Here is a 25038-nt window from a genome sequence, read left to right on the forward strand (position 1 = left end):
TGCTGTGTCCCCGGCAAGTCAGTTTTTTGTAAAAATGAGTAAAGTTGCTCGGGTTGAGAACACTTGATGTGCGCTGGGTGTTGGAGGTTTGCCAGACCCCACAACAGACCTATAACCCCTAAGGAAATAGAAGCAGTCATTAAAAAATCTCCCAATTTTAAAAAGGCCCTTTATCACAAATTCTACCAGACATTCAAAGGAGATCTCATATCAATACTCCTCAAACTACTCCACAAATAGAAACAGAAGGAACATTGCCAAACTCATTTATTCTATGAGTTCAAAGTCACCCTAATACGTAAACCACACAAAAAACTCAACAAATAAAGATAGTTTCAGACAAATTTCCCTTATAATTATTGTTGGAAAAATACTCAATAAAATACTGGAAAACCAAATCCAAGAACACACCCAAAACTTTGTCCACCAAGATCAAGTAAGCTTCATCCCAGGGATGCAGGGATGCTTTAACATACAAAAAAAAAATCCATCAATGTAATCCACCATATAAACAAACTGAAAGGAAAAAACACATGATCATCTCATTAGATGCAGACTTCCAATGTTCTTAACAGTCTCTGACCTCTACATATGTTTGCTCTAACAGTTTATAATTTTCGCTCCACTCATCTTTCTTCCTGTGACCTTCAATAGAGGTAATTCTTCCTGCACCCTAGTTACTCAGTGTGAAACTCTTCTAATACCCAACATAGGTCATGGAAACATATCAGAACATGAAGTTTAAACATCTTGAAGTGAATTTGAAACCTTTAACATTTATAAAATGTATACATTTCTATCAATAAAATTAGTTTTAAACATGTATGATACTGTGTGTCCTAATTTGTGCTTACTTTAAATTCAGTCTCTTAGCTGCTTAATAGCATTTTTATTATGCAGCCCTGTGAATTCTGATACTTCCTTAGTACTGACTGCCTGACAGTGTCTTTTTTTTTTTTTCAAATAAATTACTTTTAGTTCTGTTAAGTTTCATTTACATACTCCAAAGTGTATTCCCCTATCTCCTTTTTTGCAGGCAAAATATGAAATTGAAATTAGTCACTATAATAAATTGTGCATAGCTGCTCTGTATGGACAACAAAATGTAAAAGACTCATTTGGGGTTTTATTTTCTCTGATGTGGAGTTCATTATGTTTATTTTAAAGATGTTCATAATAGAAACTAAGAATTCTCATTTCCTGACACCAGGGAATCTCAATAAGGTAAGGAAATAACTGGCATGTTTACATTTTAATCTAAAAGTTATCTGGCAGTAATAGGGGTTTCTTGTAGCATATTAAAATGCACTGAGAAGCATGCCTGCAGAGACCACGCCACACACACAATGAGCTGAGCCATCTCATTACATTCGATTAGGAAAAGTTAGAAAGGTAAGCATAGCAAATGAGCCTGTGGAATATGCAAATAGCTCCAGGGAAAAAGAAAATGAATGAAAGGATTGCTAAATGACAAGCAAGCACTGGTGCTCTGGTAAAAGATTTGAATGACAGTTCTCCTAGCCATTAAATTATCACTAATTAGATTCTAAAAAAAAAAAAAAAAAAACAGTATTAAAATAAGAAAATAATTTTAAAAAAAAAGAATTTTTGAATCTCTCAAAACAAGATGAATGCCTCTTTGTGTTCTGGGTGTGTAAAGAATCCTGTCAATTTGTTGAATGTGTTTTTATGTATTTTCCTTTAAACCAGCCACATCTAGTTTTATAATTTTTATAGAGATAAAAATAATGACTTGGCATAGGTGAAAATAGAAATAATAGAAGCTGTTTCTTAAAGAATTCCACCTGAAAATACATTGTGTTCAGTCAAGTTAATGATTCCTGATGCCTCTGTATCAATTATTTATTTCTAAACTAGTTTTCTGAAGTATGGCCTTTTTTGGCATCTTCTGGAATGTTCTTTTTGCTCATATCTCCTCAAATTCCAACCATCATGTCTTTGACCCTCTCTGTTGCAATTGTAAGATATTATAAAAAGGGAACTAAGAAGAGAAAAGTTTATTTTATCTAACAGTTTTAACAGGCCATCACTGTGGAGGAATCAAAGCAGCAGTTGCCTAAAGCAGCTGGTCACAATCCACCCACACTAAAGAGCTAGTCGCAAATAGATGGATGCCACTGCTCAGCTTGGTTTTTCCATTTTATACAGCGTGCTCTTCCTATGTCACTTACGATAATTCCCCACAGGTATGTTCAGAGAGCCATCCTCTAAGTGATCCTCTATCTCATCAAGTTGACAACTGAGCTCAGTTCTCACAGATTAACTAAGATATTATAGCAGGATTTTCCTTAATGATGACAGTTTATCTGACACATTTGTAAGGTCATGACTATGAATTTCCCCACATGATGCTGACATGCATATGCTTACTATTCTTTTACATTTTACTTATTTCTGAAAATTATATTAATTTTTACAATAACAACTGTTATTTCTGTGGAATAATTAAAAATGCATAACAAACATGTAGCTTGTACTCTTTTACCCAGTATCACATACCAAGTTAAATTATTTATATTTGCTTTGCACTATATCTCATGGAAGGGAAAATGGGCCTTGCTTAATATGCACGTACTCAAATATCCCACACATTGTTTCTAGAATTTCTAGTTTATTTATAACTATTTATTTATAACTTCCTACTCATTTGTCCTCAATTGTCTCACAGGTTTTAACGACTCTTTCAAATATAATTTTTTATTCTTTCACTTGAGAGCCAAAAAGAGTAGTCTTACATATACTGTACACAGGCATTTTTTCACCTGTAGCCCATTACCTGATTGCTGACGTCACCATCTTTAATGTCTTGTTTATTGCCTCCCATTTGAAGTTTCCAAGTAGATTAGTGAGATTGTCTGTTATTATGCTATGGAAGGCAGCTCGAGAGAATAGAATTCTGAGTGTATTTTCTGAATAACTCCATTAGAGCAATGGTTTGGTTTTTTTGTTTGTTTGTTTGTTTATTTGTTCCCATGATGCCATTTTACTATTTCTTTTGGAGTAGCTACTTAAACAAAAGAGTCTTAAAGGCTTCATTTAATGTTATAACCTAAATTGAATGTACTTCCTGATCAACTTCCTGAAATGCTGGCCTTCATCCTTTATCACATTCACTGGAATGAATTTCTTGATGTGGGTACATTTTTTTTCTGACATCAACTTATCTGTTTTAAGTATTGTTATATACAACATTTATAAATGTTACATTCTGTCTATTAATTATAGATTTGGAAACACAATAGAGTATGGTCTTTTGTACTGACAGGGTCATGCCGAATTGCTCAGTTACGAACCAAAACTTAATCACTCTCCTATATAATTAGCTCATGTGAGAAATCTATATCTAGCGTTTGAGGAACTTCCACACTGATTTCTGCAATTACTGTATCAGAAGTGAATTATTATTTCCCTTGACCACATTCATGTCAGATTGTCTTTTTCTTAGACATTCCTGACTGTGGTAAGAAAGAAATCTTAAAGTAGACTTAATTTGCATTTTCTTTATAGATAATTACTCTGAATATTTTTTTTATTAAATAACAAAACCTTTATGACCCAACTGTCTTAAAGCTACAATAATGACTGCCATGGCAAGCAATGCTCACTGGTGCAATGGTGATACAAACATCATGAGAAAATCAAACTGCTTTCTTATTTAAGATCTTATTCAGAAGAATATATGCATACCTGGCACAGTTATCCAAACTAAAACCTTATGGCTAGACATGTCATTGGCACTACAGGAGAATCAACTACTATTGTTTAGATAATGGAATATAGCATTAAAATAACCCCTGGTGATATCTCTCTATAACCATAGATTAATGCATCAGTAACCCTCATGAAAGAAGCATCATTCTGCAGTAGATGACTCTTTAACACAATTGGTCAAGGTAAGAGGATAAGCAACTGTGGAATGCTCAACTCTAAGTGACACATCTACGTCACACTCATTCACTCTTACCAAAGCTTAACACATACTTAGAATTTTTTTTGACAAAACGTTTTCAACAAGAAATGTGGCTGAACAGGAATCTTCCTGTTGGCAACCATCTATGACAGCCTAAGAAGAAAGGAAGTTATCCGAGGTTCCTGTCTACTTTCTTTATGGTGTAAGTTGAGTATGCCCAGAAGAGTTCTGCTCTGCCATTTTAACCTTTTTCCATGACCTTAAACTGAGCATCCCAAAACATGCCCTCCTACCCCTCACCCTTGCTTCTCTCTTGCTCACTCAGGGTTTCTCTGTGTAGCCTTGGCTGTCCTGGATTCACTTTGTAGACCAGTCTGGCCTCAAATCACAGAGATCTGCCTGCTTCTGTTTCTCCATTGCTGGCATTATTGATGTGCTCCACGATGCCCAGCTCCCTCTCTCTTTCTTGAACTGTTATCTTAAACTGCTCAGTAATGTGTTTGCCACTGAAGTGACTTTTAATACGAGTATTTACAGGATTCACAAATAAATAACCATGCTACTTAAAAAAAGAAGGAAGGAAAGAAAGAAAGAAAGAAAGAAAGAAAGAAAGAAAGAAAAAGAAAGAAAGAAAGAATCTCTTCAAAAGGAGAGGGAGAAAGTTTCTAAGAACCTTACAGCTTCCGGGAAAATGGTGACTCCCCCTCAGGAGCCAGGGCCTGTTGTGAGCCTAACCTGAGAACCCTGCCCACCATGCCAGCAGCAGCCTGTGCCCAGAGTGCTTGCTGCCTCCAGCTCCTGAGGACTTGGGGCAGCAGAGTTCGGTGGAGCTGCTAGATAGGTTGAGGCATCAGGAGAGACTTTTGCACAACAAAAAAATTAATTTGAAAATTGCCTGACAGAGGTAAAAAGGTCTCAGACACCACTGGCAAACTGATAGCAGCCACTGCAGAACTTGAAGAGGTTGGAGGGAGGAGTGAACTGTTTAACCCTTTTAGTGCAGATGTAAGCTAAGGCAAAAAGCAACCACAAGAGTTGACACTGTCTTAGACAAGGCCCAAGATTCTGACCTGATGCTTGATACTTCCTCATTAGTTTCTGAATGTTCATCTGTAGACAATAAATCATCTAAAGCAACCTCAGAAGCCCCGGGGCCTGCACATCTCACTCACAGAGGGAGTGTGGAGACTTTGGAGGCTGGCTGTCCCGTGAACTCAGGCCCAGCTCCCAGCAGCAGCAGAACCAGGACACCCTCATCTGAAACGAAACAACATCTTTCCCAGTACCCAGTTTCAAATCAAACAGAAGATATTTTCAGCAGCATTGGCAGCCTGTTTATCACTAAATTGCAATAGATCACAATCTCAGACCAGACTGATCCCTTGGAAGAAACACCAGCACGAACAACTTTGCGGGGGCCCCAGAGCAAGACTCCTAAGAAGGCTCATTACATGGAAGTGCTAGAAACGCGAGTCAGAAACCCAGTGCCCCCATCTCAGAAGGTTAAGAGCGATATGTTACCCACAAGACACAGTGACTCACCAAGCCATTGTCAGAGATGGGCGAGTGTCCTGCTTCCTGAGAAGAGCTGCAAGGCAGGCTGGGCAGCATCTTGATGACATCACAGCGGCGCGCCTCCTGCTCCACCACCGCCTGCACAGCTGCTCTCTATAGAAAAGTCATTGATCCTGCAGGAAGAGCACAAGCAGAATTCTGGGGAGGTACAGGCGAAGCTCGCAGCACTGAAACTAAATGAGAGACTGAATATTACAGTGCAGAGCTACAATCCTGAAGGGGAGTCTTTAGGGAGATATCGACATGTGAGGGACAAAGATGATGCCCAGTCCTCTGAAGAATGCTGAAGATGAGCGCTGGGAGACCTCAAAAGCCGACTGTTGAGCTCTTGTTGTCTCACAACGAACATGCTAACAATTATCAAGATCACTGTCAGACCTTGTTGAGGGACAGCATTTTTTTAAAGTTACACAAAATTAGCAACAGAATAAGAGTCCAGTTTGTCTTTCCGAAGATGATCTTCACATGCTGGACCAGTTGAATATTTGAACATTGTCTTTGACCATATTGTATTACATTTTTTTTTTGCAGTATGTTGTGCATTGGTCTGATAGGTTAGTGTGGCAGAGACCACTTTTTCTTTAAGGTAACTAAGCCGGCAGTGGTGGTGCATGCCTTTAACCCCAGCACCCAGGAGGCAGAGGCAGGCAGATTGATATGAGTTCGAGGCCAGCCTGGTCTACAAAACGAGTCCAGGACAGCCAAGGCTACACAGAGAAACCCTGTCTCAAAAAAAACAACAACAACAACAACAAAAAACAACAAGTAAACAAACAAAGATAACTGCTTTTTCCTTATTCTTACTCTTGTCAAATAGCATTGCTTACATACCGCCTGGTGAAATACTTTATTACCCCCAGGTGCCTATAGTGAGTTAGGAAGACCTGGCTCTCTCTCTTGAGATGAAGGGAGGGGACTAAAGTGCGCTACTTGGTTGCATGGAGTTCCTGAGATGCTGCGTGTCAGACACTTAGAAATGTTACAAAAGTGTATATTTGCTGCTCCTGTCTTGGGGTGATGGTTGTCTCCCTGAGATGAAGAGGCTCTGAATGGGGAGCATCTGTGCTGATGTGGTGAGCAGCTCTTGGCTTTCCATGGCTTGAGCTTATTGCTGTCTTGGATGGCAGGCCCCTGTACTGAGAGCTTCGGTGTGCTAAGGAAATTGGTGATTTTCTAAGAGTTACAGCTGAATTGTCAGTATATGGCCTTTTTCCTTTTGAAACCCAGAGGTGTTTATAGGCTGCAGAAACCTCAGTCTCGTGTATGGACACATTTGTGTTGTTTAAAATGATTGTATGCTCATTTCCAGCAAAGATAACAATATGTTATTTTAAAAGCCCTTTGTCTATTATATGGAACTTGTAAAGGAGAAATAAAATACCAGTGTGTGTGGGGGGGGGGGAAGAACTCTACAAAAGATAGTGACAAAGTGGGAATATATGAAAAATAGGTGATATTATAGTATAAACATTTCTCCAATGAGTCCTGATGAATATTTTTAATATATGAATCTTGATAATTATGAACTATGAACAATACCACAGATATGTATGTATTATAAAAATAAATGGGAGGGCTGAAAGAGTACCTCTGTTGGAAATCTGTTTTCTGTAGAAGCACTAGAACATGAATGTATGTCATGGAATTTAGCAGATATATATACCAGAGGCCATGACACATGTTGTAATCAGAGCTCAAGAATACAGAGATCAGGAACTCTGTAGAGCTTACTGACACACCAGCTTGGCTTTCATGGTGTATTGGCTGATTCTCTGTGTCAACTTACACAAGTTAGAGTCATCAGAGATGAAGGATCCTCAGTTGTTTTTTTTTTTTTTTTAATGCCTCCATGAGTTCCAACTATGATGCACCGGGGAAGGGCTCAGCCCTTGGTGGTTGGTGCCATCCCTGGGCTACTGGTCCTTGGTTCTATAAGACCATAGGAAGAAGTCCAGTAAGCAGCACCTCTCCAGGGCCTCAACATCAGCCCCTGTCTTCAGGTTCCAGTTGTGCTGGCTGGTTTGTGTGTCAACTTGACACAAGTTAGAGTCATCAGAGAGGAAGGAGCCTCAGTTGAGAAAATACCTCCATGTGATCTGCTGACAGGCATTTTCTCAATTAGCGGAGGGCCCAGGCCATGGTGGGTGGTACCATCCCTGAGGTGGTGGCTCTGGGTTCTATAAGAAAGCAGGCTGAGCAAGCAATGAGAAGCAAGCCAGTAAGCAGCACTTCGCCATTGCCTCTTCATCAGGTCCTGTCTCCAAGTTCGAGCTCTGTTTCAATTCCTCTCCTGGCTTCAGCCAATGCTGGAATGTTAGCAAAATAAACCCTTTCCTCTCCAACTTTCTTTTTGCTCATGGTGTTTCATGGCAGGAATAGAAAACCGAACTAAATCATGTGGCTAATGAGGAACCTTGCCTCAAATAAAAAGAAATAAAAAGAGTGGCTAACTTTTTCTTTGGGGGTTGCATATTTTTATTAAAAATTTTATTAAAAATTTTAAAATAGTTGAGGTCTTTAATCCACTGAGTTAACCTAGAAGCAGAAAGACTCAAATGGTATATACTCACTTATATCTGCATATTAGCCCAAGGGGCATGTCCCACAAAAGCCTTCAGTTACCAGGAAACTGAGACAGAGGGGAGGACATTCTAGTGGGACTCTAGATGAGAGAAGCATGGGAGAATGGCAAAGTAGAAGCATCCAGAGGGTCCTAGAACCCTACAAGTAGAACATTATGATAGGCAGATTTGGGCACAGGGGTCCCGCTCAAACTAAGGCACCAGCCAAGGACAATACAGGCGGTAAACCTTAAACCCCTACCCAGATCTAGACAATGGCCAGAACATTCTCCACAGTAGAGTGGAGAGTGGGATATTACTTTCTCACATACTCTGGTGCCTCACCTTTGACCATGTCCCCTGGAGGGGGAGACCTGGTGGCACTCAGAGGAAGGACAGCAGGTTACCAAGAAGAGACTTGATACCCTATGAACATTTACAGGGGGAGGTAATCCCCCTCAGGAACGGTCATAGGGAAGGGGAATAAGGGGGAAATGGGAGGGAGGGAAGAATGGGAGGAGACAAGGGATGGGATAACCATTGAGATGTAACAAGAATAAATTAATAAAGTAAAAAAAAGAAACAGAAAAAAATTATATATATATATATTAGTTGCCGCAGAATTATAGATGATTTTGAGTACTATTTCAAACAGTCAGGACAGGTAATCGGTAGCTTTATTTTCCTGTAATTCTTTTTGTTAATTGAGAGACAAGATGACTAAGGAAAACTTCATGGTTTATGGTACAGAGTGAATATCATTTGAGATTTTATTTATGATACAAGAGACCTAGCTAAAAGAAAAGACATAATTTTTAAAAGTGTATACCATATATCTTACCCACTGAATCCTCCCCAACCTGTTATTGCTCTAAGGGAACAGGATTAGCCAGCAAGAATCTCTGCTCCATTTCTTATAGTAGCAGGCAAGACAGGTATAGTTTTCAAAATGACTTCTGTAGGGGTGAAAGTGGAATAACTGAGATTGTTCTCCTAGAGTTAAGAGCCAACGGGAGGTTTTTTTTATCCTTGTGGGACTGGTATCACATACAGGTGGAGTCTCATTATATATGGGATTAGAGTTCTTCAGTACCCACAAAACGAGATTAAGTATAAACTGCTTTTTACCCATACAAACAAGAAAGGACCCTAATTTATCCTTTTTTAATTACAACCAAACTTAGGCTTCAAAGTTAAGACAGTGTGCTTCTTACTCAGAAAACTACAGAGCTATGCTTTAAAACATGCTCAGAACAATCAAATTTGTCAAGCAATAAAATATATTGGTTATTAAAATTGAACCTACAGAAACACACACACACACACACACACACACACACACACACACACACACACACTAAGCTACCTATAGCAGGAAGAACCATGACACCATCAGGAATTATATAAATGTTACATTCATAGTGTTTTGGCTATTTGTATTTGGCAGCCTTGAAGAAAACATATTTGCTGCCTTACAAATATATCTGTCAGATATATTGAGCCAGAAGGCTGAAGATGATACTCCAACATTATAGATAGTTTTTGGTGACTATTCAGGTAGCAAACTTTCTCTGTCATCGTCTCATTTTGGAAGCTGCTAGCTAACCTGCACTCCCTATATATGCAGGTAATCAATTGTATTCCTTCTCAAGTAATTAATGACGACAAATAAGCTTAGCTGTTTAAATTTAGTTTAACAAATAAGCTTAGTTGTTTAAGGGTTAAGATCTTTTTAGGTCTAGGTAGATGGTTTAAGTTGATAATGATGAGATAGGATAGATACTGACTTACATTCAGAATTTTAGATGCACCAAGATAGGAAAGATGTTTTCTTCAAGAGTGGCTAACTTTTGAGGAATGACACCCAAGTTTCTCTTCTGGCTTGTATACACACATGCACCTGCTCACAAAAAAAAAAATCCACACATCTAATTGATGGAGGACCCTGCTGTGTGTGGTTTCTGTGGCCCAGGTCCAGACAGACTTCCTGAGCTTGGCATTAGATGGAGGGCTCTCTCTCCCCAGCAGGAACTCCTACTCTCAGTCTGACCTAATCTGGAGAGCATTTTTATGGATAGATGTCTCAAACCATATCTGGTATATGACCTTTGGCACAGTTTCTTGCTAGCACTCTCCCTTCCTGGGCATTTGAAGCTGCTGGCTGCCTACTCCATACACAGAAAAATCAAATACACAACTCATTGATGGATCAATTACCTCTAATACTTAGCCAAAAATGTTACATGATTCTTATACATAAGAAACTAATAAAATGCTCATTTAAAAATTGAAATGAAAAAAATTGGACTCAGTAGTGTAGGGAAATAACTGTGAATGTTGTACTTTATATTAAGCCAAACCCCAAATTATTATTGATTCTAGTTTCAACTTATGTGGAAATTTGTGCTTGCTGTTCAGAGCTGTAGGTTTCAGTTTCTTAAAACACACATACAATGAGCTAAAATTTTTCTTACCTACGTATATATGTTTACACACATATATGCATACAAATATATAAGTGAATTATGTTTATTAAGAATAAGTACCAACTCAACAGTATTTAGAATCATGAAAACAAGTTCTTGACATACCCATGCCTGGTTTTCTTGATTATGTTGAGCAGGGAATTCACACCTTAATAGAGTTGGCATCATTTCCTTGCATGTGGTCCAAGAAGGCATAAAGTGGAGACCATTAGCTGGCCACCGTCATTCATCCTTCTCTGAGACCTAGCTGCAGATATAATGTGACAAGAGGTGCCTCAAGCAAATGCTATCGTGAATCCCCAAACATAATGGTCTTTACTCTTGACATGTAAATCAAAATAAACGTTTTTAAGTTGCCTTGGCAAGGCAATTTGGCCACAGATAATGCAATAGTATCTAAGACAGAATGTACATATAGCAAGATACTCATATATTCAGCCATGTGTTATTTAACAATACAACTAGGGTTAATTTCACCATACAGCAAGGATCCTAGAGTACACTTGCACAAAACAAGGATGCATGTGCTAGTACACGTTATATCACGGGACCTCTACTCATTTTCATTCCATCATTGACTAACTGTATATAGATGAAAAGCCATAGGATTAATATTTTATGCAGAAAGTTAATATATGACTTAAGTACATTTAGATCATCAGTAGTGTATAGAATGAAAACATTTAAAATTGGACTCTGCATGTAACCAGAGTTTTCTGTTACCATCACAAAATATAATGTTTTAACAATAAGAATAATTATTTTTAATTATATTCATAATTATAATAATGGTGATGATTTTCCCCATCATACTTAATTATTCAGTTCTTATATAAAGAGCTTATTACTTTCATTTGAACTCCCCACATTTGCATTCTTTGTATGCATTTTAAAGACTCAAGTAATAGCAATATATGCTCTTATACTTTTAGTGATCTTCACAGTAGCTCCCTGGATACCTGCTTTTTTTTTTCTTTTGAGTCTCTCAAAGTACATTACAGTATACTATTAACCACCTTTTAGTATCAGAAGATTGTAAAACCCACTGCCTACTGTTGCAATGCTTGAAGGTACTTTCAGAGTGTTTTATGTAGCATAATCCATTTACTAAAACTTGCAGCGCCCCTTGTTTTATGAGGTTCTGCAAAGATGACAGGTGTTGCTTAATGTTTCTCTCTGGAAATTCTGCCTTGAGTAAAGTAGTCTGCTTGGGAAACTATGAATATAGATTCAGTTGTTTAGAGGGTGAAATTCCTCAATTATAACACTATTTATTATGAGGTTCACAAAAATATTTGCGCTACAACAAAATGTACTGGAGTGTGATGACTAACTCAAGCTGTCTCCCAGTTATTACAGAAAAGGAAATTATTACAAAATTGTTCATTGTTTTGTGCAATGATGTCAAAAGGCTGACTCGTTGTTTGGGACACTGTGAAAATATTGTTAACATACAGATTTTTCTTTGTACTTAAATTTATTCATCTAATTATTTTAATAATTATTTTATTGTTTTTATATATTGGTTAATTTTACTTCTTCTAGTCTATGTAGATGTGAGATTAGACTAACATTATTAAATTGCCCTGAATTAACTGTATGCTTAGTATATAAATGAATGAAAATCTGAGCACTTCAAATGGCTAAATGTCTTCTTTGTTTCTAATAGGAAATAGTGTAGCTGGGCATGTGGTTCTTATTCTATAAAGATAAACAGTCAGTTAGCACACTGTTTATATTAGCATAACAATGAGGCTAATATCTGCTTCTCACATTTCCATAGAGTTAGGTACACAGAAAACTTATACCATGAACAGAAATTTATTTTCCTCTGAAACTCAGTGGGTGGCATGATGCCCATTTAGAATAAATATATTCTTCCTGTCTTAGAAAGTTGGAGATGCTGATATGATTTGTTCTTGTCCTTAATTAATTATATCTAAATAATTAGATGGTGTATGTTTGAACCTACATACCACAGATATCATTTATTCACATCCTTTCATTTAGTATATACAACGTGAGAGGAGCAGATATCTATCATGTTTATCAAATATTTACTGGATTTACACTTGATGTTAGCTTCTATTTTTAACATAAACAAAAGTATTAATATGATTTTATTTATGAGATTTTTTAAATATTTATTTATTTATGTATATAAGCACCCTATTGAATGTATGCCTGCATGACAGAAGAGATCATCAGATAGAAGAGGGCATCAGATCACATTATAGATGGTTGTGAGCCACCATGTGGTTGCTGGGAATTGAACTCAGGACCTTTAGATTAGCAGTCACTGCTCTTAACCACTGAGCCATCTCTCCAGCCCCTATTTCTGAGATTTAAAATTAAAGAAATACTTTGCTCTTGCTTTACTGCCTGCTGACTTTTATACTTCCTCCTCTAAGCATTGCTTCTATCTATAGAAAACAGTAACTCAGACTCATGACTCTTCACATGGCTCAGATCAAATCATAAGTGTAATTCTTTGCTATACATAGATTTCCAAAACAAAGATAAAATCTATAGTAGGAAGATACAGTATTCCAGTGTTTTTTAGAAATCAGGGTCCCACTTGTTCTTTCTACCACTGTCTATAGGCCATGATCCTTCTCCACTGGGCTGCCCTGTGAGTGCTGTAGGCATGGCTATTGCTCATGGGTACTGTATATTAAAAGAATAAAGATACATACATCTGCCGTCCCTTCTACTGAACAATTTTAACAGGAATCCCACCTGAGGTCTGCAGACGGCATCTGCTTAGAAAGTGGTTATGAACACTTATCTAAGAGACTTTGTTTTAAATCCATTTAGCTAAATACAGCATTGCCAAAAAGAAAAAGGAGGGGAAAAAAAGGTTATAACATTATGGAAATTGAGCAGTAAAGACTACTGTTTTAAGTCAATAATCATTTCTTAAGTTGTGATTTTTAAACTATTTATTTTATGTGTCTAAGGAAATAATGCACGTATTAGTACACCAATTGTCTCACCTCTTATGCAGACCATTGCTTATACAACAAATGTACCATCTTCAAAAATGATTAGTATGCCTTTAAACATCACTTAAAGCGGGGTGGTGGATGAAATCTGTACCTGTTGTATTATATAATATATCCATAACATTTTCCAACCTGTCCTTCAGTAAAATCTACATTACTAAAATTAGATGCATATGTAAGCCAAACTGTTGTAGGAACTAGACATGAAGATGACTCATTTTACTGCTCCTGCTCAGAGATGATAGGAACACTGCCAGGATTCCTGCCAGAAATTTAAAATCATTTACCTATTCATCTTAGCTTCTAATTTTAGATAGCTAAGTCTTAAGTAAATAATTCTAAAATTGGTAGAAGCAATAAGTATAAAAGACTTTGCCAGGAGATTCTTAGTATCTCTTAACAGCACCATAAAAATGGAAACATATATGAATGTTTTTCCAGAGAAATAATGTACGAAGTACAATAAGATCTGTGATATTAAAAACACTGTCAATACCACTTGTCTTGACTTAGAAACCAAAGTATACTCTAAAGAGATAGATAAATGCATAGATGATAAATACATAGATGACTGATGATTGACAGATCAATAGGTAATAGATAGATAGATGATAGATAATGATTGATAGATAGATAGATAGATAGATAGATAGATAGATAGATAGATAGATAAAGATAGATGGTGGATAGATAAATGATGGGTACATTGACACATATACACATGCATGCATATATTACATACATACAGATTACATATATGCATACATAGATGATAGAGAATTCTGTGTCTGCTTACATAAAAATTACATCTACAGAGACTTGCTTTCATGTGGCTTGACCATCTCTGTTTTGCTTTGAGGTTTTATACATCAGAAGTAACGCTGAAGTGTTCTGCTGATCTGCCATTGTCTTTCCAGTGAGCGTTCTTCCACTTCACTCACAGCTGTCGTTCAGGTTCCTTTGTGAGATCTTTCCTTCTGAGTCACCATTAATTCTCTTTATTACAGCTAGTTTTCTCTCAGTCTCCATGCTTCCCCCCCCCCCCCCCACAGAGATTCCATTGTCTCCCAAGCCAAGATCTCTGCAGTGAACGTCTGCAGGTATCTTTAAACGCTTGTTAAAGTTTTCCACTGAAATGACCCAAGGGAACCTGAAATTAACCATAAATAGTGTTCAGAGCTAAATATTCCCACCTCCTGTCAACTCTTCCTTTTTTTTCTACCATTATCCCTCTTAGGGTCACAATCATCTACTGTCCTAACTGGTTTCTCTTGTGGTTGTTGTTGTTGTTATTGTAGTTGTTCTTGCTACCATGACAAAGCACTGACCTGAACATTCTTGGAAAGTAAAGCATTCACTTCTGTTCGTTTATTAGAGTCCATGATGGAGGGAAGCAAAGGCAGGAACCTGAAAGCGGGATATGAAGTAGAGGTCTTAGAAAAATGCTCTTTACCTTTCCATGGTTTAAGGTTTCCTTTTTATATGTCCAGAGTAGCAAAGTTCGCTGGGCCCTTTAGCACCTATCATTAATCAAAATAATGCTTACAAACATGCCAACAGGCTACTGTGATGGAGGCAGTTCCCTCATCCAGGTTCTTCTTCCAAAGCAACTAGGGATTGTCAAGTTGACCAAAACTAACCAATACCTGTACCTAATATATGAGGTAGGAAATGTTCTTGTGTTCCTTCCTCCCATACATGAGCTATAATCAATATCTTTGTTCTCTATACTGTCACACCACACTATCACTAGAATCCCTCCATGGTAGTGATTCAATCCAAGCACTGGTATTCCAGTAAGTCTATAGTGAACCCTGGTCTGAAATGAGCTCTATTTCACAGCAGCCGTCAAGGCTTTCTGAGGGTCACAGCCTCATTCCTGTTCCCTACAGCCATTTCAGAGTAGACTTATATGAACTTTTAGAAAGAAAGCTCCACAAGAAAACAACAGAGCCAATTAATTAGGGCCTGAGGGGACTTGTGTAGACTGAAGAACCAACCCAGGACCATGCATGGACTGGACCTAGGCCACATGCACAGATGTAGCCATGGACACAGCCGATTTCATGTGGGCCCCCTCATAAGGGGAGCAGGGGTTGTCTTTGATCTATAATCTGTTGCCTGTGTTTTGATCACTTCCCCTGGTGGGACTGCCTTGCCAGGCCACAGAAGAAGGGGATGACCTCAGTCCTGATAAGAGGATTTGCTGGAGAGGATTGGTGTGTGGGGCTCCCCTTTTCTAAGCATTAGCGGAGGTGGGATAGGGAGAGAGGAAGGAAGGTAGGACCAGTAGCAGAGAAGGAAGAAAATAAATGTTTTATTTTTATTTTTTAATAAATAATGAATAAATAGTTTAATGTTTTTTTAAAAGTAACTTTATTTAATATGACAAGAAATATTCCCCCTGATTTGGCTTATTTTCTTTCTGGGTCACATACCAGTGCCACTGTAAAGTCCATATTTATAAAAGATTATTATTATAATGTTTGCCTTCAGTGTCAATTTGGCACACATTAAAAGCTCATCGTCATAAAAATAATGGGAAATGTATTGGTATGGCTAAAGTTTCTTCATTTTACGTCACTTTCCTTAGTCTTCAAAGTCTGACCGTACTGTGTATACCACCCCTGTCAAACTGATAACTAAAACAGTGGGCGTCATGTTTGCAGATCCCCTCACAGTAGAGAAGAGTCTAAAATTGTGGGCATACTATTCAAAAGGAATATTCTTTTGGACTTTACTAAAGAGATGAAAACAGGAGATAATAACAGTGATTATAGTTTAGAAATCCAAAGAAATCAAACTGAGTCCTATAGACAATTTGCCCCGTATTATATTAAACAAATATACAGTTTCTAAGCAAAAAGAGGTCCTATAGTTAAATAAGTTGGTAGAATGCTGAAGGGGAAGAAACAATAAGTATTTAATATAGCAGAACTCTGGGATGCATACTATGATGTAATTTTTCAAATACAGGAAATGCAGTTTACTTCCAAATTATACTTACAGTATACTTTGGGGATATAAAGTCCGTAAGTCATATTTAATAAACACTCACTGAGATAGTATAGCAGAGATGATAACATTTTTTTGGTTTCTATTTTTTTTTTACTTTTACATATATATTTATATTATTACACATATAGCCAATAAGCTACATACAGCAAGAAGGACCACAAAACACTCAGGAATTATATAACTATTACATTCATAGTGTTTTGCCTATTTTTATTGGGCAACCTGGGAGAAAACATCTTTCTTATCTTGGTGAGTCTACAGTTCTGGATGTAAATCAATATTTATTATATCTCATCTCTATCTACTTAAAAAAATCTATCTCAACCTAAAAAGATCTTAACCCCTAAACAACTAAGCTTAATTGTAAAACTAAATTATCTTGTCTTCAACACCATCATAGACTCAAGAAAGAGTAAAATTAATTACTTGAGTAAATAGGAAGTTCAGATTATCAGCTTCCAAAATAAGAAAATGACTGAGTGACTAGGAAAACTTGTGAGGAAGGATGTGGCTTGCAGAATCAATAGTTCATAGATATTTCCTGGTACAAAATGATTTGATTCAAGTCCACTATGATGTAAAAAGAAAAAAAAATGCTATATCACACTCAGGCTGCCACAGCCTGATTGGAGCTGCCTTGCCCTCCCCACCTCCATGGAATAACTCAAAAACTGACATTTATTCTATCCTTCCTTAAATTGTTTCATTTCAGTGTTGCTCACAGAGATAAAAATATTCAATATCAAAGTTAGGATTAGGGAGTATATTTATTGAATTATACATTATAATATATTATATATAATTTATATTTATATATAATTTAAAAGAATATTTATATTTCTATTATACCTTGTTAAAACATAGAAAATACATTATAATGTGTATGTGATATATATATGTGTATACATCTGTATCTGCATATATGCAAACATGGGTATGTTTATGCACACTTTGAACACACATGTAGAGGTCAGATCTAAGACAGTAGTCACACTCTTATGCAATATTAGCCTACTAGAATAACTGTCCATAAATGTGTGGAGTCAGAGACATATAGAAGCAGAGACACCAGCATTCACACTTGTACTTTAAAGTATTAATTTTTTCATGTACAAAGGAACAAGAATTGAAAAAATTTAAAAAAGGATAACAAACACTGAGTCTTGCCCTACAGAGGGTCTGATGTATGGTAGTAATTATGTGAAGTGGAGAATTCTCCCATTTGAAATTATAGCATGGAAAAGAAATAGTCCAAATCTCATCATAGACCATTGAGTTATCCAGTCCTCTTTATCCTTGACCTAGTTTATGCAGTGTTATCTCGCTTCCTCTCTCCCTGTCTCTGGAATGCAAGCTTAAATAGGGCTTTATATACTCATCTTTTAAGCCTTACCTCATGCTTTAAAATGTGAAAAGCAAAGGGATAAATAATTGCGTAGGTAATAATAGGTTGAAAAATAAAGTGTGGTACAGGAGAGTGCTCTGCAGGACACACTGTGACATTAGCAGTGTAATTGAAACAATTCTTGATGAATCAGCTACAAGATGACCATGTTGTTTTCAATCAATTTTGTATCCAACAGAGAGTAATTACTATTTATGTTAATGACCTACTTGTGCCCTCAAAGAGATATTTGGTACTTTTCCTGGCAACACAGGAAGACACCAATTTATGTAAAGTATTAATGGAGAACTTTATCCTGCTGTTTCTCTAGTTGTTGGGTCACTAGAGGTGACAATACATATAGAGCTAATTTTGGTTGATTTGATGAACATATAGTAAATAGAGACACTGCACTAGTCCTAAAATAAAGGACCTAAAAGAATTATGAGTTCATCAAGAAAATGACAATCCAAAGATGTACACTCATTTACATATTAGCTCAGTATGTTAGATAACTAAAAAAAATTACTGTGATAATTTCAGTCAATAAAAATAATTTCTTCTTGTTAAACAGCATTTTGACTTCATTTATAGATTATCAACTAAGAAAAAACTTTATTTCTCATTGGTTAAATGGAGGTAAAATTAAAGAGTAATTAAGAATAATAGCTTTTTTAAAGAGCTAGTGCTTGATTTGCTGGAGTATTTCAACCTTTCTAATGCTTAGAAGTGGCAATTGTGTCATGTCTGCATTATGAAATTATGCTTAACTAATTGTGTTATCTTTGCAGAATTAAATAAAGAGACCTAAAATTCAAAGAAATGTTATTCAGAGGATTAAGAACCCCTAAACTAGGTGTATATGCTGTTCTTTGAATGACATCTTGAATTCAGAGTCATCCTGATACCCAGATATGTCCACTCATCTAGTTTTCTTATCAGTGCCACAGTGACACATGTTCTGGCATCCTCTGTCTCTCTGTCTCTGTCTCTCTCTGTCTCTGTCTCTGTCTGTCTGTCTGTCTGTCTGTCTGTCTGTCTGTCTCTCTCTCTCTCTCTCTCTCTCTCTCTCTCTCTCTCTCTCTCTCTTTCTCTGTGCCTCTGTCTCTATCTCTATCTATCTGTGTGTATCTGTCTCTCTATATGTCTATCTCTTTGTGTCCTCTCTGCTGCTGTCTTTCTCTTTGTCTTTGTCTGTCTGTATCTATCTTATCTATCTATCTATCTATCTATCTATAATCCATCATCCACCTATATCTTTGTATGTCTGACTGTCTGTGTGTTTTTGTTCTATCTCTGTCTCTGTGCTTCTGTCTCCCTTTCTTCCTCTCATTGATAATAATTTACTTGGTTTTGTAAACTGTCTAATCAAAATTATAAATATGAATTATAGTTAAGTAGGCCAAGAGATGAAATAGAAGAGTTTCTATTTCTTCATAAACCAGACAAAGAATTAATCTTAATCTAAGTAGTTTAGAATGAACTATTGACTTCAAAACCTTTGTCACTAAATGCATAGGTTCTAATAGTAGAGATTTATATGAGATCAAAATCAATTTGTCTTATGGATGAAAGTATAAGCAAATTGAAATAAATGAAAATATATTACAAAGTAGTACAAATATTACATTGTATTTTTTACAGATGTCTAACTTTCATCTTCTCATCTTTTTTATAAATTACCATACTGAATCCTGCCTAAGATACAAATTATAAATTATATATGAGTAGTTTTCTAGTTATGTGGCAAGTTGTAAGTTTTGAAAATGATGTTCTACTTTAATCTATCTGAATTGGATGTCACTTTCTAAAAATGTGAAATATCATGAGTAAACATTTATTTTTTCCAAATTCATAGCATTCCATTTTATTTATTATCTTCCAGCTGAAGTGGAAACTAAGTTATTATATAAAATATGCATGCCATTATAATATAATTTGACTATTCGTTGAAATGCCAAAATTACGTGAGTTTTACGCATACCTGACATTTTAGTCTTTTTTCTTTTATCAAAATTAAGATGCCATGAATATACTTACAGGGATGAATCTATTATTTAGCTAAGATATTGCTATATGTCAGACAAGGAGCAAATGATTCTGTTACAATGACTCTTAATAAATAAAAAAAACAACAAAAGAAAATCATAATAATGAACAACATAAATTTTGCTTCTGATTGATTGAGTGAAAGAAACATACAGAAAATGGAGAGATGGCTCCAAGTTTAAAAATATTTTTAGCTAATGAAGAAGACCTCATTTTCATTTACAGCACCCATGCCAGTTAACTCACAACAATCTGTAACTTTTATTTCAGAAGATCCAACATCTTCCTCTGACTTACCCTGAGAGATGTATAAATTGGAAGGAAATAGCTACACAACACTCCTAAAAACATCTGATGGGGAGAATATTCCAGATAAAGGAAATAGAAATTCCAAAAAGATTGAGGCACAAAAATGCCACAGTCTTGAGGAACAGGAAGGAAAAGGAAGGAAGGAAGGAAGGAAGGAAGGAAGGAAGGAAGGAAGGAAGGAAGAAAGAAAGAAAGAAAAATAATTTAGATTATATGGATTGATTTGCTGGGAAGAACAAAGAGAAAGATCAGTGTTTACATTTTCCTGGTAGAGGTAGGCTATGTACCTTGAGGATTTATGTAGAGGAGTTGGTTTTTTTGTAAATAATCTTATTACTGGATTAAAACAATATAAAGTGGAACTATGGGCTTTGAGATATGACAATGAGTAGATGCATTGGCTATGTAAACCTGGTGATATGATTTTGATTCCCAGACCTGACATAAAAAGTGAAAATAGAGAACTGATGCCACAGAGTTGCTTGTTAACTTCTGCATGAAGTGAAAGTTTCTGGGTTTTTTTGTTTGTTTGTTGGTTGGTTTGGTTTATTTTAAACACAGTTGTTTCATGTGATGTTTTCTTGGAAACTGTCTTCTGAGAGGGCATGTAATGTTTTGCTCAAAACAGATATGTGAGAGGGCATGTGGTGTTTAGGAATAATATAAATAGAACCCCAGAGACAGAAGATGCTTCTGCATTGCTATGTCCGAGAACCCTTCACTGGTCTTCACTTCATAGGGAGAGGTGTCCCAGAGAACTTCTTTTGGTATTCCAGCTTTTGGTAATCCAGAGGAAGTGATTTTGGCCACTTCCTCTAACTCATGCCAGTTTGGTGGAGCCTTGCTGTTTCTGCTGGATCATGTCACTCCTGTAGATTCCTGTTGCTGTTTGGTGTTTACTATTGGACTGACCTGTTACTATCCTGACAAGGTAAAGTAGAATTGGCACAACGGAATACATCCAACTATCGACAAAACCCTTTTTCCTATTAACGTTATTTTCTCCTCTTCTAACCCTTTCTGGTTGGTTGGTTAGAGGTGAGGTTGAAGAGTTTAAGAACCCTAAATAAAGTAGGTTTTGAAATATATAAGCCTATTTTCACATTTATTGTTTTAGTATCTATGTCCATACACACAAGTCAAACGTAAATAAAATAATAATAAGTAAAAATAGCTTTAAAATTGGAACTAGAAATGATTATAGTATGTGAGGTAATGTAGCCTTAGGGACACATTAAAAATCAAAACAAAACATACTTTTTCATATTGGTATCCTAGCTGACAGTATATAGATATGAGTGGTGATAAATATGGATATAGGCCATGAATTTAGAAAGGATAACATGAGAGTGAAAAGGGTATTGAGGAAAAATAAAGAGTAATGGGCATGTGAGCCATGAAACCAGAAAGTTGTGGAGAGCAGTGAAAAGGCACAGTAGTTGAGCACATGAGAAAGAAATAAAAGGTCAAAGAATAAATAGAATACATATATGTTTGAAATAGCCACAAAAAGTATAACACTACATTTGCTAATTAATAAATGTGATAATTAATTAAGTATAATGTCAAAGGAAAGAGAAGAAAAGGAGTTGGCTGCAAATCCAGGTTTTGTCTAGAGTTATGTGCATTGAACTAAGACTTGCTTAGATTCTCTGTTGGAGAGATGGCTCGTTAGGTTAAAGCACTTGCCACGCAACCCTGATGGCCCAAGTAAGGGTCCCTAGAACACAAACTAAAAAAGCATAACTTATACAACCACTATGGAAATCAATCTGGTGGTTTCTCTGAAAAATGAGTGTAGTTCTACCTCAAGAGCCAACCATATAATTCCTTGGCATGTAGCAAAAAGATGCTCAAACATATCACAAGGACACTTGTTCAGCTATGTTCCTAGCAGCCTGAAGCAACCTAGATGCGTCTCAACAGAAGAATGAATAAAGAAACTGTGGTACATTTATACAATAGTATACTACTTAGCTATTAAAAAGGAAGACTTCATGAAATTTGCAGGCAAATGTATGGAACGAGAAAATACCATTCTGGGTGAGGTAGCCCTGAACCAGAAAAACATTCATGTTATGTACTTAGTTATAAGTGGAAATTTGCCATAAAGTACAGACTATCCAGGCTACAATCCACAGATCCAATGATGCAAAGTAAGAAGGAAGGAAGGCCCAAAAGACAATGCTTGAAACTCAGTCAAAAGGTGAAATAAATAAACAACTGAAGTAGACAGAAAGAGGGAACTGGATGAAGGAGGGAGAAAGAGGAGAGAGAGAGAGAGAGAGAGAGAGAGAGAGAGAGAGAGAGAGAGAGAGAGAGAGAGAGAGACAGAGACAGAGACAGAGACAGAGACAGACAGAGACAGACAGAGAGAGAGAGAGAAAAGTGAAGAGGAACAGAGGAAGGGCTCAAGACTGGGGAGGGCAGAAGGCTGGATATAAATTGGTAGGAGTGCATCTCAGGGAAAGGGGAAGATTCTGGGTGTCTAGGGGTGTGACTATAAATCTTACCTTGAGACCTCTATCAGCAGGGTATATGGAACATGAAGAGGCCATACCCTGTATCCAAGCAGGACTTCCAATGGAAAAAAGGGGGACACCAGTGTACCCAGAAAACATTCTACCCAAAATTTATCCTGCCTACAATTAGTACACAGTTAAAGATGGGGTAGAAATCAAAGGAATGGCCCATACTCAAATCTACCCCATGCGAAAGAGCCAACCCCTGGCACTATTAATGACACTTTGCTGCTTGTAGATAAGGGCCTAGCATGTATGTCTTGTGAAACTCTTCAGAAGCAACGGATGGAAACAGATGCGGAGACCCACATCAGACAATACACAGTGTTTAGCGAGTCTTGTGAGCAGTCGGGTAAGAATTGAGGGAGCCAGAGAGATCAAGGACACCACAAGGAAACCTACAGAGTAAACTAACCTGAATCCATGGGCCTCACAGAGACAAAATCACTAACCAAAGAGTATGCATGGCCTGGAACTAGGCCCCCCCACCCCCTACACATATGTAGCAAATGTGCAACTTTGTCATCATGTGGGTAGAGAGGAGCCAGATCAGTGAGGAATGTAGAAGCCTGATTAAAGTGAAAAGATGTAAGCTGGTTTAAATTGGTGGGCAATTTTATAGGTGATAAAATAATATGTAGGACTGGATCAAAACAAACAAACAAACAAATAAAAAAAAACGTTCATATAGAAAGCAATGACCTCAATAGAAACCATATCTCATACTCATAGACCATAAGATGCTATACCTCAGAAGTCTGTGACATAAGACATCGTGCTACAGGAAGTTAGAATAGCTAACAACAGCCAGAGCTGAGAGCTTATTGGGTGCAAGAAGCTAAATGAAAAGTATGCCAATATTAAAGTGTTAAGCTGTGTCAAATATGTCAATATGACTTCAACGTTAAAAGAAGATTGAAAATGGAGGCCGTTCCTAAGGAAATATATTGAAAATCATAATCCCTTCAAACTGCTTCCTGCAGAAGTATATGAAGTGAACTAAAGTGAGTTGTGCTGTTTGCCTGTGTTTACTTCGTGTAGTGTAATGATCAAGTTTAAGCGTAATTCCATGAGATTCAACCACTAAGAAGGAAAAGTATGACACGCAGGAGAGAAGGGAAAATTGCTGTCAATTACACATTATTTGCTGCCAGCTTTAATTGGTTGTTTCTCATGCCATCCGGTTTCTCCCCAAGGACACTGTCTTAATTAAAGGCTTGTCATTTCTTGCAGGATTACTAAGGAAGTCTCTTGTTGTTTAACTCATTTCTAGGTCTGCCCTGTAATGAACTTTCTATGATACAGCCCCTACATTTTACACTGGGGTAGCTCTGTGCATTATCTCCCTATTCAATCCACTAACTTAAGGATATGCACATTGCAGACTTCTCAGTTTGAGGTCTTTCTTTCCAACCTCACTCTATTTCACACCAATGGAACTGAATATTACAGACAACAAGTAGGGCAGTTGTATTTTTTTTTCTATTCATTTTTTCCCTCATGGTATTTCTACTCATTTTAGCTCAAATCTTTCTCTTCCCTCTGTTCCTCTTTCTCTATTTCCAGCACTTTCCTGTCCTTTGACTTTCCTCTTAACTGTTCCAGTATTGCAGAATACATGAAGAAATGATACATTTTTTTTCACCCATTAGCACATCTTTTTGTATGCTGCAGTTGAGTGGTCACCCGATGGGGATCCTGAACAAATCTACTATCATAACACACATTTCTCTGTACTTGCTTTACTATTTATGCATTCCTTATTTAACTATGCATATTTTCATAGAAAATGACCACACTTACCATTACATAATATCTGCTTCTTGTGAGTGTAAGAGCAGAATAACGGTTTGATGTTCAAATGAATTAGAAGAGCAAATAATAACTAAAAAATCACTTTTGGGAGTTTCTTCTTCTGGGAACCTCAAAATATCAGTGAACTCCACAACCCAGGCAGGCACTGTGATTCACATTTGGAATTCAGAGTGAGTGAGAATACACTCTTTTTGTCAAGGTCTACTCATTATGTCAGAAGGCATAGATTAGAGGCATTTGTAGAGTAATATGAATGTATATATTTTATTAGAAAATGTGGGCTTTGAAGTTTCCATAATGTATGTAAAATATAAACCATACGTATATACTTAGCTTTTCAGTTTCATCTTTTTTTGTCAAGTTACTTTCAGTAATACAAAGAC

At 36.8% G+C, this 25038-nt stretch overlaps 1 pseudogene across 1 annotated transcript; it reads left to right on the forward strand.

Moving 5' to 3' along the window:
- Positions 1–4913: 4913 nt before the first annotated feature.
- LOC311581156 (DNA-directed RNA polymerase II subunit GRINL1A-like) lies at positions 4914–5856 on the forward strand (annotated as a pseudogene). The gene has a single exon. The product of its transcript is annotated as a DNA-directed RNA polymerase II subunit GRINL1A-like (transcript).
- Positions 5857–25038: the final 19182 nt, after the last annotated feature.

The sequence above is a fragment of the Acomys minous genome (assembly GCF_964271855.1).
Source record: "Acomys minous genome assembly, chromosome: 13".
Lineage (NCBI taxonomy): Eukaryota > Metazoa > Chordata > Mammalia > Rodentia > Muridae > Acomys > Acomys minous.